General features: G+C 44.4%; 1 protein-coding gene across 1 annotated transcript in view; it reads right to left on the bottom strand.

Moving 5' to 3' along the window:
• The window catches only part of NRG3 (neuregulin 3), a 1,058,867-nt gene that overhangs the window by 951,029 nt on the left and 90,583 nt on the right, over positions 1-17,255 (bottom strand). The gene's annotated exons all lie outside the window — the stretch shown is intronic.

Here is a 17,255-nt window from a genome sequence, read left to right as displayed (position 1 = left end):
GGGAGGAGGGGGGAGGGAAGGCGAGAGATACCTAACTATGGGCTTTTACTACAGGTCACCGAACCAAGGGGAGGAGCTGGATCTGGAGTTCTCTCGAGAACTGACAGAGGCAGAATATGCAAGGGACTTGGTTGTCGTGGGTGACTTCAATTACCCAAACATAGATTGGTAGGGACACTTGGCTAGGTCAGATCATTCATGCAGTTTCCTGACTGTGATCAAGGAGCTCTTCCTGACCCAGGAAGTGCAAGGGCCAACCAGAGGTAACACTCTCCTAGACCTGGTCTTGGCCACGGGAGATGATCTGGTGTGTGGCTTGAACACTGGGGGTAGCCTGGGTCACAGAGACCATGAAATTATCAGGTTCACCATCCACTGCAAGGTTGACAAATCAACCAGAAGGATTGAAGTCCTGGACTTCAAGAATGCTGACTTCAACAAGCTCAGAGCATTAGTAGGGAGTCAATGATGAACCAGAAAGAGAAGGCAAATGGGGTACATAAAGAGTGGTCATTGTTCAAGGACACAATCCTCTAAGCACAAAAGAACACCGTTTCTGCAAAGAGGAAAGGTAACAGGAGGGATGGCAAGCCCACCTGGCTTAATGGGGATGTTGTGGTCCTCTTAAAAAAGAAAAAAGAGGTGTACGTACAGTGGAAGCTACGGACAGTCCTCAAAGAGGACTATACTTTAGTGGCCAGCATGTGTAGGGAAATGAACAGGAAAGTCAAGGTGGCAATCAAGTTTTGGTTATCCATGGGAGTCAAACACAATAAGAAGTCCTTCTTTAGGTATGTAGGCAGTAGGAGGAAAACAAATGGAAGTGTGGGACCCCTGCTTAACACTTCAGGACAGCTGGTAACCGACAGTAATGAAAAAACTGAACTCCTGAATGTCCACTTTGCTTCAATATTTCATCGGACCATGTGGAAAGTCAAGTGAGATAAGGTTCATGGATGGCATGTCAGGACTGACAGCCTCCCCATTGTGGATGCTGAGCAGGTTCAATAGCAAATACAAAAGCTAGACATTTATAAGTCAGCGGAACCAGATGGACTCCATCTGAGAGTGCTGAAGGACCTGGCTGAGGTCATCACAGAACCCCTGGCAAAGCTCTTTTAGAATTTGTGGTGCACAGGGGAGATCCCTGAGGATTGGAAGAGGGCCAACATTGTGCTCATCTTCAAGGGAAGAGAGAGGACCCAGGAAACTATAGGCCAATCAGCCTAACCTCTATCTCAGGGAAAATCCTGGAAGAGCTCATTAAGGAATCTATGTGTGATACTCTAGCAGAAAATAAGATCCTGAATGACAGCCAGCATGGCTTTGTCATGGGTAGGTCTCATTTTACCAATCTCATCTCCTTCTATGACCAGATCTCTCACCACTTGGATGTGGGAGATAAGGTAGAAGTTATATACCTAGACTTCCAAAAGGCTTTCGATCTAGTATCCCACAATATCCTTGTGGGAAAACTGGAAGTTTGTAGGCTCAGCTGCTTGATGGTTCAGTGGGTGGGAAACTGCCTACAAGGTAGGACCCAGAGAGTTCTCATGAACAGATCCATGTCATCCTAGCAGGAAGTGGCCAGTGGTGACCCTCAGGGGTCTGTGCTTGGACCGGTGCTTTTCAACATCTTTATCAATTATTTGGATGGGGGAGTGAAAAGCTCACTGGCCAAGTTCACAGATAACACTAAGTTATGGGGCAGTGTGGCCATGCCAGAGGATAGGTTGCAGATACAGGCAGACCTGGAAAGGCTAGAGAGTTGGGCAGACTGGAACCAAATTAAGTTTAACACTGCCAAGTATAAGGTGCTCCATCTGGGGGCAAATAACCCTCAACATACATACAGGCTTGGAGGTGACAGCCTGACTTGCACCACAGCTGAAAGGGATCTAGGGATAATGACTGACCATCACATGAACATGAGCCGTCAGTGCGATGCAGTGGCCAGCAGGGCAAATAACATGCTGGCATGCATCAACCGATGCATCTTGTTTAAAACTAAGGAAGTGATACTCCTGTTATACTCAGCACTGATGAGACTGCACTTGGAGTATTGCATCCAGTATTGGGTACTGCACTTCAATAAGGACATGGAAAAACTTGAGAAGGTCCAGAAAAAAGCCATCCATATGATCAGGGACTTGTAAGGGAAGACATAGGAGGAAAGGCTGAGGGACTGGGCCTCTTTAGCCTAAAGAAGAGAAGGTTGAGAGGGGATTTGATAGCAGCTTACCGCTATATCAGAGGAGTGCATCAGGAGTTCAGTGAACAACTGTTCACTAGGGCACCCCTGGGGAAGTCCAGGACCAATGGATATAAACTCCTGGAAGGCCACTTCAGGCTTAATACCAGGAAAAACTCCTCCATAGTCAGGGTGTCCAGACTGTGGAATAAACTCCCTCCAGAGGTGATGCAGTCATATACTCTGGAGATTTTCAAGAGGAGACTGGACAGTCACCTCACTGGGGTCACTTGACCCCAGTTGTCTTCCTGCCTAGAGTAGTGGGGCTGGACCCGATGATCTGCAAAGTCCTTTCCAGCCCCTAACAATCTATGAATCTATGAAAAATATAATATATCTGAAATGTAACAAGATGGACCAAAATGAAAGCACTGCTCTAACTGGGAGAATAGTGATTAAGAGAGAAGGTTTGCTGTCCACCAATATTAACAGGTACCTTTAAATGAATGGAGCAACTTACACACCAAACAATAATATTAAGGGTGGCAGAATCTGGCCCTAAATCTAATACCAACTGTACTGGGGAAAATAATGATATATTCCATGCTGTGGAATTGATCCAGCATCAGTTCCGGAAAGACACACAAGTCTGCAGCAGAACACTTTAACCTTCATCATTAACCTCAAGGTAGCTGTTCTTAGGGTGAAATTATGCATTGCACTTAGACCATACTAATGGCACTTAAAACATAAGCATCTGCACATTAAAGCTCATCAACTTGTGTTATGTACCCTTTGAGCATCTCAAAGTTATGCCACTTCAGGCTGGGGTTAACTCTGGGCTGTGCTATCTAGGTCATGTTAGCATAACTTTAGTCTCCTCCACAGACGTAACGCCACTTTACATTTCACAGATTCAATATGGTCCAAGTGTAACACATAACTTATAGATAATTAGACAACAAAACTTTTGAACTTTTAAAACTAATTTGAACACAGAATTGCAGAATAAGAAATCATCCACATACCAGATTGTGCTAAGTATTGTCCAAACAGGGACTGTTGATTCTTATCCCATTACATGGATTAGTTTTTGTGACCCCTTCATCCCTATGGGGTTTATTCTTTGTTTGCCTCTCCCCCAGCTGAACCTTCTTCCCTCTTTTTTGAATTCAGATAACCCTCTCCATTTGATATACTGCTCCGTGCAAGGCCTTCTATAGCAGGACCCGTGTGATCTTAGGCTCACAAAGATTTTGCTATACATCTTTGATTTAGTGAGTCTATAAAGTGCAAATCTTCCCACCTTCTACTTGACTACAGACTAACATGGCTAACTACCTCCCCTCTTAATCCACTCTGTAGTCCAAAGAATTGTGACTCCTGCTTTGAGTTCATGGACAGATCATTAATGCTGAGGAACCCTCCTTTGTTGGTTCACTGGCTGGGATAAGAGCACCAAACTTCTCTAATACTTAATATATTTTGACATAATGTAAGCAAAAATATCACGTGACACTGGCCACATTTGGAGGGAAATACCCCAAACAGTATTACAATTAATGGAAACAGAGGAAATAGAATAATGTAAGAACATGTTGCATCATGCTTCCTCATTTAAGATGAATGCCAGATGTTACAAGATATACATGAAAGATTGAATAAACTTAACATTTTATTTAAAGACTTCTCTCTTGTATAGAGAAAAGACTCTGCCATCTGTATACTATACATATTTTAAGAGCATGGTTCATCTTTTTGGTTTCAGGAACACACAGCTGCCTAGAAACCAGATCCTTATCTCTCTAGAGTAAATAGAGGTGATTCTTTGTTGATACCTAGGGATATCTTAATAAGACAGAAAACACTGTGATAATACAGACTTTAAATTCTACTCAGTACCACTGCCAAAAATCAAGTGCTATAAGAACAATTTCTAAGGCATTTATCTAAAATACTTTTTGAGAAGGAAGGCAGTTATAAACTAAGTTTGAGTAGCATATCTAGAATAGGGAAAATAAGAGGCAGCAGCAGTGGCAGAAGTAGAGGATATGGGCATTATGCACATATCCAGCAGCTGAGGCTGGAGTTCTTGGCAGCAAACAAAAGAGAAAGGCAACTTAGGTATTGGTTGAACACAATGTTTTATTGATATATTTACCATTTTAAAGCAAATTGGAAGCCTACCAGTGCCTCAATCACTATAATAAAATACATTCTAAATACTTATAAATGTTGGCATTTTATTTTGTACTTTTTTATCATGGAAACTCAGAGCTCACCCTACTCCCTTTGCTCACCAGAATGTGGGTCCAGCTGCAGCTGATCCCCACTCCCCCACTGCTTTGTGGTACTGAGCAGCGCTGATATGCCAGTGCCCTGCCCATGCTATTGCCCCTCATTCCCAATCCACAGTCCCCCCCCCCCACCAATCCTGCTGGTGCCCCTCACTCTCGACTCACAGACCCCTGGACCTTCTGGTGCCCCTCAACAAACCCACAGCCCCCTGGGTCCTCCCACTGCCCCTCACTCAGGATCCAAAGTCCCCCAGGTTCTGCCAGTGCCCCTCATGCCCCACCCACTGCCTCCCAGCCCTGGTGGTACCCCTTACTCTCCACCTACAGCCTCCACAGCCCTGCTGGTGCCCCCTCTCCCATGGGCTACATAGCTGGAACAGAGCCTGTGGGGAGGTGGGGGGACAGATGCAGGCTGGTAGCTATGGGCTCGGGGCTCCTTGCTCTGCTCCCAGGGCCTCCAATGCCCAGCAGATGAGACTCAGGGAGCCTGTGACCAAGGACTGCAAACAGGAAAGCAGTTTGCAGACAGCTGCTGGAGGCAAGAGGAAGAAGGATGAGAGAATCCAGGCACTAGATCCTGCCCAAGAAAGGTAAGTGGTCCAGCTACCTGTACCTTTGGTTTTGCTGAGTGTTTGTCTGGTGGGCTGTGTGTGTTTGGAGTGTGTGCTCTGAGAAGCTGGGAGTGATTGCTGATTATTGTAGGATTGCTGACTGCTGTGTGCTTACTCTCTGGTCCTGACAGAAGCTCTAACTAAAGAGCTGAGTCAGCCCAGGCCTAGAAGGGTATAAAAGGAGACTCCCCAGGCAGCCAGGGAGCCAGTGAACAGGGACTGCAAACAGCAGTTTGCAGGCTGTTCACAGGCCAGTTCCTAGTCTAGTTTGTGGGTAGTAGCATAGCCTATTACCATACAATGGGGATACCATACTGTGATGATGCACCATATACCGTGGCTTCCTGCCTCCACCCCAGCTGGTTCTCCCTTCCTTTGCACCACTGAGGCCTCCACCCAGATGGAACCCATAGTTCTGGCCTGCACCCAGATGGAGGCCCTGGGACCGGGCTGTGTGGGCTGCCTGGCATGGATGCCAGCAACTGGGAATGGGAGCAAGGTCACCCCCATCTTTGGTGTATGCTCCTTAGTGAGGTCCCTGGAGTCCCAAGTAACTGAGCTCCAGGCCCAGGTAAACAAACTTCATGCCATCAGGGCCCATGAGCAGGAGATTGATGACTAGTAGTCAGGCTCTTCTCCTGAAGAATAAAGAAAACCAGAAGAAGATAGAGGAGAAGGTGGCCAACAAGAAGGCTGGCTGAAAAGACCCACCTGAAGCTATCTAGAAGACTGTTATCTCAGTCTCCAGGACAGGCAGAGCCAGGGCTGCCCCTCCCCTTGCATTGCACAACAGGTATGCTCCCTTACCATGCATGAGGAGGCTCCAGTGGAGACACTGGAGGAGAAGATGGGTAGTCATCAAACTGGCACCCCCAAGAGGCGATGCAAGGTGGTGCTGGTGGGGTACTGCCTCCTGTGGGGCACTGAGAGACCCACCTGCCATCTGGACCTCCTAGCCTATGAGGTCCACTGACTCCCTGGGGTTCGCATACAGGATGTTGCAGAGAGAATCCCTAGGCTCATGCAGCCCTCCAACCACTGCTCCATGCTTCTCATCCACATGGGCATAAATGACATGGCCAGGATTAATCTGGACCAGGTCGTAAGAGACTACAGGGCTCTGGGCTCAAGGGAGCAGGTTGCAGGTAGTCTTTTCCTCTGTGCTTCTGGTTGTAGGCCATGGACCTAGGAGGGAAAGATGCATTGAAGAAGTGATCCAATGACTCTGGCAGTGGTGCTACCAAGAGGGCTTTGGTTTCTTTGACCACAGTGAACACTTCAGGGAGAGAAGACTCCTGGGAAGGGACAGCATCCACCTCACACAGAAAGGTAAGTCCCTGTTCTCACCCAAGATAGCTGACCTTCTAGATAGGGCTTTAAACTAAGAACACCGAGGGATGGAGCATGCCCGGGGACCAGCACACAACAAAGTTCCAAAATTGAGGACACTAGGAGAGCAACTCTTGCAAGAGCTAAGGGAATGGCTCTCCCTTAGCACGACAAGAAATTGATCTCAACTGGAGGACTCAGGTGCCTGTACACTAATGCTAAGAGCATGGGGAACAAGCAGGAGGCGCTAGCCCTCCTACTCTCCAGTGGGCATTATGATCTGGTAGGGATTATGGAGACCTGGTGGGACTCCTCACATGATTGGAATATAGCCATAGAGGGCTATGCTTTGCACAGAAAGGACTGAGTAAGGAAGAAAGGTGGAGGTGTAGCTTTTTATACGAGGGAAAAGTACACCTCCTTGGAGGCCAACATCGACTTCAAAGAAGAGTGGCATGAAACCTCTAGGTCAAACTATGGCGGGGAGGGGGTCAGAATGAGAGAGACCTAACTGTGTTGTATACTACAGACCAAACCAGGGGAAGGAGCTCGATCTGGAGTTCTCTCAAGAACTGGCAGAGGCCGCGTGCGCATGGGACATGGTTGTCATGGGTGACTTCATTTATCCAGACATCCCTTGGGAGGAACACTCAGCTAAGTTGGATCAGTTGCATTGGTTCCTGACCTGTATTGAAGAGATCTACCCAACTTGGGAAGTACATGGCCAACCAGAGGTAATATTCTCCTAGACTTGGTCTTAGCCAAATGAGACAATCTGGTGAGCAACTTGAATAAAGAGGGTAGCCTGGGTGACAGCGACCACAAAACCATCACACTCACTGTCTGTCACAAGGCAGGCAAATCAACTAGCAGGACTTCAAAAAAGTGAATTTCAACAGGGTCAGGGGAATAGTAGGGGAAGCTCTGCAGAGCCAGGGACTGAAGGTGAAAGGAATGCATGAAGAGTGGTTGTTCCTCAAGGACACAATCCTCAAAGCACAAAATAAGTCCATTCCCATGCAGAGGAAAAGTAGCAGAAGGGCTCGAAAGTCCTCTTGGCTTAACAGGGATATCATGGTCCTCTTGAAAAAAAAGAAAGAGGCATACAAACAATGGAACCTTGGGACAGTCCCCAAGTAGGACTATACAAGAATGGCCCACACTTCTAGGGACCAGATTAGAAAGGCTAAGGCAGTAACTGAATTTAAACTAGCAACAGAAATCAAGGACAATAAGAAGTCCTTCTTTAGGTATATAGGGAACAGGAAGAAAACAAATGGAAGCATGAGGTCATTGCTTAACAACTCAGGACAGCTGCTTACCAATGTGCAGGAGAAAACTCAACCCCTGAATGACTACTTTGCTTCTGTATTTCACCAGACTAAGGGGAAAATCATACTAGATAAGGTTCAGAATGGGCATGGTGTGAATGACTGTCTTCCTACTGTTGATGTTGAGCTTGTGTGTGATCAGTTAGAAAAGTTAGACACCTATAAGTCAGCAGGACTGGATGAACGTCATCCGAGAATGCTGAAGGAGCTGGCCAAACTCATCGCAGGACCTCTTCCAAAACTCATGGTGCTTGGAGGAGATCCCTGAAGACTGGAAGAGAGCCAATGTTATGCCCATCTTCAAGAAGGTGAGGAAAGAGGATCCGGTCAACTTTAGGCTGATTAGACTCCTTGATGGATTTTTCCAGGATTTCCCCTGGGATAGAAGTGAGGCTATGTGTGATAGGCTTGCAGAAGGTAGGATTCTGAATGACAGACAGCGTGGCTTCATCACTGGTAGGTCTTGTCTTACCAATCTCATCTCCTACAACCAGATAATTCACCACCTAGATAAGCGAGAGGAGGTCGATACGGTATACCTAGATTTCCAAAAGGCCTTTGATTTGGTATCCCATGATGTTCTCATGGAAAATTGTAGGATTGTGGACTTAACTGCTTGACAGTTAGGTGGATAGGAAGCTGGCTGCAGGGTAGGACCCAGAGTTCTAATGAAAGGGTCTGTGTTGTCCTGGCAGGAAGTGGCCAGTGGTGTCCCTCAGGAGTCTATACTTGGTCCAATGCTTTTTCAACATCTTTATCAATCATTTGGATGCCGAAGTGAAGAGCTCACTGGCCAAGTTTGCAGATGACACCAAGTTATGGGGGAGTGTGGTCATGCTTGAAAATAGCCTGCAGATACAGGCAGACCTAGACAGGCTGGCAAGTTGGATTGATCAGAACCAGATGAAGTTCAACATTGAGAAGTGTATGTAAACTGCTCCATCTGGGGATGAACAATCGCCAACATAGTAAGAGGCTCAGTGGTGCCAAACTAACTAGCACGATGAATGAGAGGATCCTAGGGGTAATAACAGAACATAGTATGAACATGAGCCATCAGTGCAATGCTGTAGCCAGCAGGGCAAACAATACTCTGGCATGCATCAACCGATGCATCTCAAGCAAAACCAAAGAAGTGATTCTTCTGGTTTACGCAGCATTGGTGAGACCACAGCTAGAGTACTACATCCAGTTCTGTGTGCCACACTTCAACAAGGATATGAAAAAGCTTGAGAGAGTCCAGAGAAGAGCCACCCATATGATCAGAGACTTGCAAGGCAAGCCATACGAACAGAGGCTGAGGGACTTGGGTCTCTTTAGCCTAAAAAAGAGAAGGCTGAGAGGGGACTTGGTTGCAGCTTACTGCTATATCAGGGGAGTATATCAAGGGCTCAGTGAACAGCTGTTCACCAGGGCACCCTTGCGGAAAGCCAGGAGTAATGGCCACAAACTCCTGAAAGACCATTTCAGGCTTAACACTAAGAAAATCTTCTTCACAGTTAGGGTGTCCAGACTGTGAAATAAACTCCCTCCAAAGGTGGTGCAATCATCTACCTTGGAAATATTTAAGAGGAGATTGGACGATCACCTTGCTGGGGTCACCTGACCCCAGGAGTCTTTCCTTAGTGCAAGGGGGCTAGACCCTATGATCTTGCGAGGTCCATTCCAGGCCCTTGCAATCTATGACCCAGCACAGGAAGGCAAAGCAGGGTGGGGAAGCTCAGTGGTGACTCTGGGAGTCTTCTGCCACCATGTCAAGGTGCCCCTTGCCCACCTGGCAGCAGCAGGGGTCACAACTCTGCTCCACCACCTCCATTGCCTTCTCATGGTGATGTGGGACTTCCAGCAGTAGCACTGAGATTCCTTGTCCTGCTCTGTCCTGCCATGAGGGTTCCTGCCCACTGAGTCACAGAGGTCCTGGGGGGAGGGCAGCAGGGCAGGAAGCTCCAACCCTACAGCCACCAGCCTGCATCTGCCTCTGTCCCATGCACAAATATGGAGGGCACATGCCACTCATGCCACCCCCAGGAGTGCGTGAAGTGGCAGGGAGCCAGCCCCAACTACTGCCCCCCGCACAAGCCACCTGGGGCTCCATCCCACTCCACAGCCAGGCCCTGCAGCTGTGCATTCCTGCTCCAGCCCCAGGCCGCAAGCCCCAGGCTCCACTCACTGCCCAATTCCCTCCCTCCCTCCCTCCCTATGGAGACCTTAATCCCCCTCTCCCCCACAGACTTACCTGTGGGGAGCTGCAAGAGATGCTCTCCATGCTGCTTGCCTGCCATGTCCATAAGTGCATGTGCACATGGCACCCGTGCCTGATTGTCCTCCTCCCAGCTCCCCTCAGCCCCTCACAGGCTGGAACTCTGTCAGCCTGCAAGGGGAAACTGGCCATTTCATGCATTTTTCTCCTTCAAATGAGAAAATCTATATTTTATACTGTATTTTTGCATGTCAAATTAAAAACCCAGATCCCTGTTCATCATTAATTTGACTGCTCTCTGAACTCAGGGTAAGGAATGTAACCCTAGCCACGGTGCTACCTGTGGCCATGTCTGGATTCAGGGTCCTGTGGTATCAAATAGTCTTGGTCAAGCTGGCAGAGGGTACATTCAAACTAGACATCAGGAGGCACTACTTCACAGTCAGGGTGGCTAGGATCTGGAACCAACTTCCAAGAGAAGCGGTGCTGGCTCCTACCCTGGGGGTCTTTAAGAGGAGGTTAGACGAACACCTTGCTTGGGTCGTTTGGCCCCAGTACTTTTTCCTGCTACAGCAGGGGGTTGGACTTGATGATCTGCTTAGGCTCCTTCTGGCCCTACCAACTATGAAACTATGAAACTCCCCAGCCCCTAAGGCTAGGGCCACCTCTCTGTGGAGTGTTTTCTTGTCGTTTCCCCCCACACTGGAGTACATACAATCTAACTATTTACACAGCTTATTATTTACAAGACAGTCAACATATGAATAAGGTTAACAGCTGAACAGGATATCAATAATCTAGTTGTCAAAGGCAGGCATCAATGAACTAAAACACTCTATGCAAATTGAATCAAAGACTCCCTCAGTACAACTCTCCAGCTTAAACCTTGAGACTCCAGCAAATTTTAGCAGAAGCACACAGGGTTAACACAAACATCAGCTCTCCTTCACACTGGCAACACAATAACCATGGCTGGTGCTGCTGCTTCAGAAAGTTCTGCTGTGCTAGAGCCTGCAAGGGGAAGAGAAGCTCTCCTCTGCTCCAGCTGTCTTGTATCTACAAAGAAATATACACTGTCCCCTTTACCCAAAGGCACCTTTCTCCAATTCTCAGACACAGCTTCTTTTCCTGATAACTGAAACAACCCTGGGTTTATCACCCACCCAGCCCCAGGCTGTCTCTCAGTTAATTCTATCCAGAGCCTTCCCAGATCAACACCTTGACAGCCTAGGCAAGTCTGCCTTACCAACCTTTTCCCTCCACACAGGTCCCTCTGCCTCACAGAGGAAAAAAGGATACCAGGTTATCTTCTCCCTGTCACTAAGGGCAGGTTCACTTCACAGGCAGGCTGCAGAGTGGTTTCTCCCCAAGCTCTGTGGTCTCAGGGCTCCTTCCCTTCTCCGAGCCTGGCTAAGTCCCTGGGGCTGAGTTCTCTCCCCTCTCCTGCCTCAGAAGCCAATCAGAAACATGGATATACTCTTGCAAGCAACAACTTTCTGCAACTTTCTGCAAACTTTCTTGTTCTGCCTTTGCAGGGATCCTGAGCCCTGCTGCAAATCCAGCAGCAGTCGTTACAGGGAGCCACAACACCCTGGATAACACATAATAGGTCACTGTTTTCCTCAGTAGCCCTGTTTTATACTAATGTAACCAAAACATTAGTGTATAAGAAGTAGCCTTTGTTTTTCATGTGAATATAGTACATACATTTATTATAGCTCTGGAAAGAGAACCTTGGTGAGAGCATTTCATGATTTTAGCTCTAGGTGGCAACTGAGATTCCTCACCTTACTGGACTTCCTATGGTGGCAACTGAGATAAAGCAACCCTCTAGAGAGCAGCCCCCTATAGGACTACTGCTAGACCTTTTTCCCCATATCCACACCTCCTTAAATGAAGATACTACATTTAGGTGGACCTAACTAGGGTTGAGTCAACTTAAATACCCATCTGTACAGCTGTTCAAGGAGGTTAGATCAGGCAAAAAAATGGCTAGCCAGATTTAACTTAAGTCACCTGAAGAGGCAAACTAAGTTAGATCTGCAATGGAATCAGCTCCCTCTGCTCCCTTTTCCCCTAGGCATTCTGAAAACAGAGACAGGCTGGGAGGGAGGAGAGGCTGTTGATAGGGGAAACCAGCTTCAGGCTCACAGCCAGCAGTTAGATTCCCCTTCCCCCTGGAACCAACAGTGAACTTCTGTTTGGTTCAGGGGATTGTTGCAACTCAGAATGCTTTCTGTAAAGCGTTCTGAGTTATAGCGCGGAGCACTTTTGTCTGAACCCTGTCATCTCTTTTGCAGACTAAATAATCCCAGTGTCCTCTGCCTCTCCTCCGAAGTCACATGCCCCAACCCCTTAACCATTTATGTTGCCCTCCGCTGGACTCTCTCCAACTTGTTCACATCCTTTCTGTAGTGGGGCCCCCAAAACTGGACACAGTACTCCAGATGTGGCCTCCAGTGCAGAAAAAAAGTAGAATAATTGCTTCCCTCAATCTGCTGGCAACACTCCTAATAACACAGCCCAGTATGCTGATAGCCTTCTTGGCAACAAGGGAACACTTTTGACTCCCTGTTGACGCTCCCCTTCCCCTTACCTGCCATTCCTTGATGTATTTATCTTCCCAAACCTGGTCTCACACTCAGAAACATGTGTCTGTGTTCATCAGTTAAAAGCTAATTTTGTGGGCTCCATACTCCCCAGTATCCATGTCCATGCCTAGCAAATGTCACACATGCTAATTAAATCATATCTGCCCCTATTGGCTACAGGCTTTTTACTCTGTTCATCCTTATGCCAGCCCTGCTCTGGGCTAAGGTCACTCTGGCTCCCTTGGTCTCCACCTGCCTTCCTGAATCCTAGCCCCACTCCTAGGCCAGTGAGACCTATGGGCACCCTGGCCTACCTGCTCCCTGGGCCCTCTCCTCTGGGCCTCTAATCTCTTTCTGAGCTCTCTAGCCCCTTCTCTCTCTCTCTTTGGCTCTTCTTTCCCTGGACCAACTGGGATTTCCTTACATCCCTTTAGTCCCCTCCACAAACCTTAGGCTGCATGCTGGCCATAAGGCTGAACTTCCAGCTCTAAGGCTGCATACCAGCAGCCATACTTGGTGTGATCCAGAGTCACTCTGTCAGAAACTTGCTCAGGAACACCTTCTCTGTCAGCTACCTGGATGAGACTCCCTACCTACCCTCAGACCCTGGGAATGTGTGTACACACACACACACACACACACACACACACAAACACACACACACACACACACACACACACCCCTGAGCTGTACGGGTGCAAGCTAAGTACCCTGTCACATTTGCTAAATGCAAGTATATGTATTAATTCATAGACATTCTGGAAGTACATTGACACTTCCCATCTCTCTCTTTGTATTAAGAGATTTCAGCATACCCCTTGGTTTCGGCAGGAGCAAAATACTTCTGGTGAATACAATAGTCTGTGGGTCAAAAATCCTACCACCACTGAAGTCATTGAAAGAAAGCTTCCAGAGGGAGTTGGGGGAGGTTGAAAATGCATGTTATTTTTAAATTGTGTCAGACAGACCAAATTAGGAAGAAAAAAAATACAGTCTTATTCCTCATCTTTGCCAATTTAGAAAACCAGCATTTAATATATTGGGATATTTTACCCCCACTTCCAGCCATGTTCATGAGCTAGAAGTGCAATAAAACCCAAGATGAATGTTGAATTCCAAACATTATGAAGACCACTCATTCTCATTTTAAATATTCCTTAACCTTGAAGGAATTTGTGAGTATGCACAATTCTGAAAAAAAAAACTTAGTCTGAAAAGGATTGAAATCCTGGAGGCTTTGGTGTCCACATGATGGATATGCCCTGTATCCATAGATCCTGAAAGCATAATATCCTGGAGGGAATTTCACCAGGGAATCAAAGACGGTTTCCAAGGTATATTGGAATAAATTTAGCAAAAGTCCTCCCAAGCCTGAAACTTTTTGGCCAAAACAACTTGGGAACAATGACAACATTTTCCAATTAAATTAAGTTTTGTCAGGAATTGTTTTCAAGTAATTCCTTTATTTTCCTAGCATCCTGTTTAACTTGCTTCATCTTCTGATAATTTTCTCTGGTGAAATATGAAGAGTTCATCAAAAGTTGCAATAGTTACAGAAGGAGAATACTAAATTTGTATTTCTCCTAATAATGTTAAGCTTCCTTTAGTATAATTATATATTGATTATGCATAAAATGACAAAACAATCAATACAGTACTGTCTTGTTAAGATGTGGGAATACTTCAGTCTGTGCAGTATTAAATTCCCCAACATTTTTCTTTATGATTTGTTACAAATTTTGAGCAGAATGCTTTTAACAAATCTGATACTGATTAACTACAATATTAGGCATGTAGACTAAGGAAATGATATGACCCTAAGAAATGCGTTCTCTTGATACATGCATATAATATTAATGTTTAATAGAGGTTGTCAATATACATCAATGGAAGAATAGACACTGGAAAATGATTACTTTGTTTGAGGTTTTCAACCATGTTTGCTACCAAAAAGAATGATAGTCAAATTTCATTAATCTGTCAGTAATCAGATATACTAATCTATTGTCTTTTCTGGAACAATTTCTATCCTATTTTTGCACATTTCATTTATATGTTTGAAATAGATAAGTTGTCTCTATATCTTTCTAGAAGGTAACTATACAGTTATATCTCTATACCAGATTTAAGTACAGGGAAAATATTTTTCCAATGGAAAAAGAAATTATATCTATCATTTCAGCACTACAGCCTAAGGGTGATTTAGAGAAAAGTTGTCTTTCATCTCTATCTTTGCATTGTTTTCTAGAAGACAGCAGTGAAATTTCAATGTTTTTTATTAATTTTTTTTTTTTTTATTGCAGAAAGAGAGAAAAATCTTCTTGCCATTCTAGTGAAGTAGTAACATTGGCAAGGGACCACATATTGTTGCTTGCTGCACCCAGTATGGTGCTATAAAGAATAGCATTTATATTGATGTCTTCATTATCACATCTTATTCTCATATAGTAGGTACCATAGGAACCATAAAAAATATTCATTTTATAAAATGTTAATTAGAAAGATGTTTTTCAGGTCTATGAATCCATGATTGATTACAAAAAAACAACTTGCTGGATAAACTTCAAATCTAAACTGTACACATTTTTATACTGTTTCTAAAGGAATTAGAAGTGGTACACAGCATACACTAGAATGTTTTTGTTAAGTGTAGAAGTGCTTCAAATGTTATGCACATCCGGAATATGAGTTCACATAATATACATGCCCACCCCCAACACCATAACAACTGCCATTCAGAAAGACGACTCAAGTCAACAGGAAGGAAGATAAGGTTTCAGTGATAATGCACTGTTATTGACTACAGGAACTACAGGACTTCAATGCCATCCACAACCTTTTACATTATGTCTTTAAATGGATGTCTAGTTAAAAGAAGTATTTTTAATTCATAAAGTAATGTATTTCTTTACTTCAGTCTCTACTGAATTCCAATGAGTATGATAAAATACATTAAGTTCCAGAGGACTAAAAAGTTTATAAAAATATTTTAAACTGCTACAATATTTAATGTAATTGTACCATACTGATTTATTTTACAAGTACTACATAAATATTAGTATGTCTTCAGAAACAACAATATCACAAACCAACTCAATTAAATCACTTCCACTAACTATATGTGTGTGTGTGCACATGTGTGTGTGTGCATGTGCATACATGTGCAAGACATTTCAAAAGTGAATTCTGATGTAAGATATTTTAAATCTGGTCCGCAAAACTTGAAACTCTTAAAGAGACCTGACTTTTAGAGAATTAAATCTCAACAATGGAAACCAGGTTCTTTTAAGTTAGTTTGGAACAGAAAAAAAAACAAAATGCCCAAAATAAATTATCACTTTTGAAAGTGTATATCAGAAAACGAATATAATAGATAGTGATATTATACAAAACTCATGAATATCAAGAGAGAAATGAAGTCTGGCCAAAATGAACAGCCTATGTAATAAGGCATACTATGCTGAAATACTAAACAGAGAGCTGTGCAAAGCTTCGGTAGGTGATTTGATTCAGATGAGATTTGGCCCAATTCAGGGACCAAATCTCCAAATCCAAATCAAATAAAGAAACAAAGTAAAAGCTCTGAATCAATTTGAAGCCTCTGAATCAATTCAGGAAAAGATTCAGAAAAGATTTGCCTGGCTATGCCTGCCTCTCCCCAGTCAAATCTCCGAATCTCTCCAAATCAGCTTCAAGTTTTTCAAAGCTGATTCGGCCAAATTAATTCAGGACAGTGATCCAAATCTCTGAATCGAATCACTGTCCTCCAAATTGGCCAAATCTGAATCAAATACTTCCCTATTCACACAGGCCTAATGTACATCACTGGTGTAATTCTTTTTTACTTCAGTTAGAAAATCCCAGACTAAATCAATAACCTAGTCAGGGCTATTTTGTCTTCATAGCATTCAGATAAAGTAGAACATTTGGGTAACGGTGTGCTGAAGAAATTAAGTCACATGTGGACCTGTACATAAGACATCATGATCATGCTGTTGCTGGAAGCACCCCTTCATTTAAAATGGTTCAGTGCAAAAGCAAGGCAGTCTGGATGCCAAAAGCAGTATATAATAGAAGTAGGGTGGTTCTGCTTCTGGTTCTGCTTTCCACCCAGCTTAAAAGAAAAAAAAAACTATTTTTAACCACCTAAATTTACAATCCGATGTAGAACTTTGTTTCAATTACTTGCATAAAACCACAAACCAAAATGGAAAAACTGAAAGCAATAAATATTTTCATTCTAAATATATGCTCAGTCACATCAAATGTGCAATTAAATTGGAGTTCATCTACCTCTTCAATGAAACCAGGAAGAAGGAAAGAAATGGAAAGAGAGGTCTTTTTGCAGCAGAAAAAAGTGGAATGGTGCCAAAGCGTATATATACACAAATATACAGGTTATGAAAAAAAGAGATAATTTTGCTAATTAGAGAGAGTGAGAGAGATGCAGAACCATATTCATGAAGTATGCATGTAGCCAGTGATGCCTACCTATCTTTATTTCTTTATAGGGTTTTTTTTGCTTTTCCCCCCCTCAAATTGAATAAAACAAAGAGTATATCTCTGGGATTTAAAAATGACAAAAAAATTTATTTTGCATATGTAACCTAGCTTCCAATTCCTAAGTGTCCCACAGGGTTTTGAACCCTCAATTCTGCAAGCTTTCCCTATCCTTAGGTCCAAGATCACAAAGGAAAAGAGAAGT

This window comes from Alligator mississippiensis, chromosome 6 (genome assembly GCF_030867095.1).
Source record: "Alligator mississippiensis isolate rAllMis1 chromosome 6, rAllMis1, whole genome shotgun sequence".
NCBI classification, from domain to species: domain Eukaryota; kingdom Metazoa; phylum Chordata; order Crocodylia; family Alligatoridae; genus Alligator; species Alligator mississippiensis.
The sequence above is the reverse complement of the archived record's forward strand: the minus strand, read 5'-3'. Positions and strand labels throughout refer to the sequence as shown.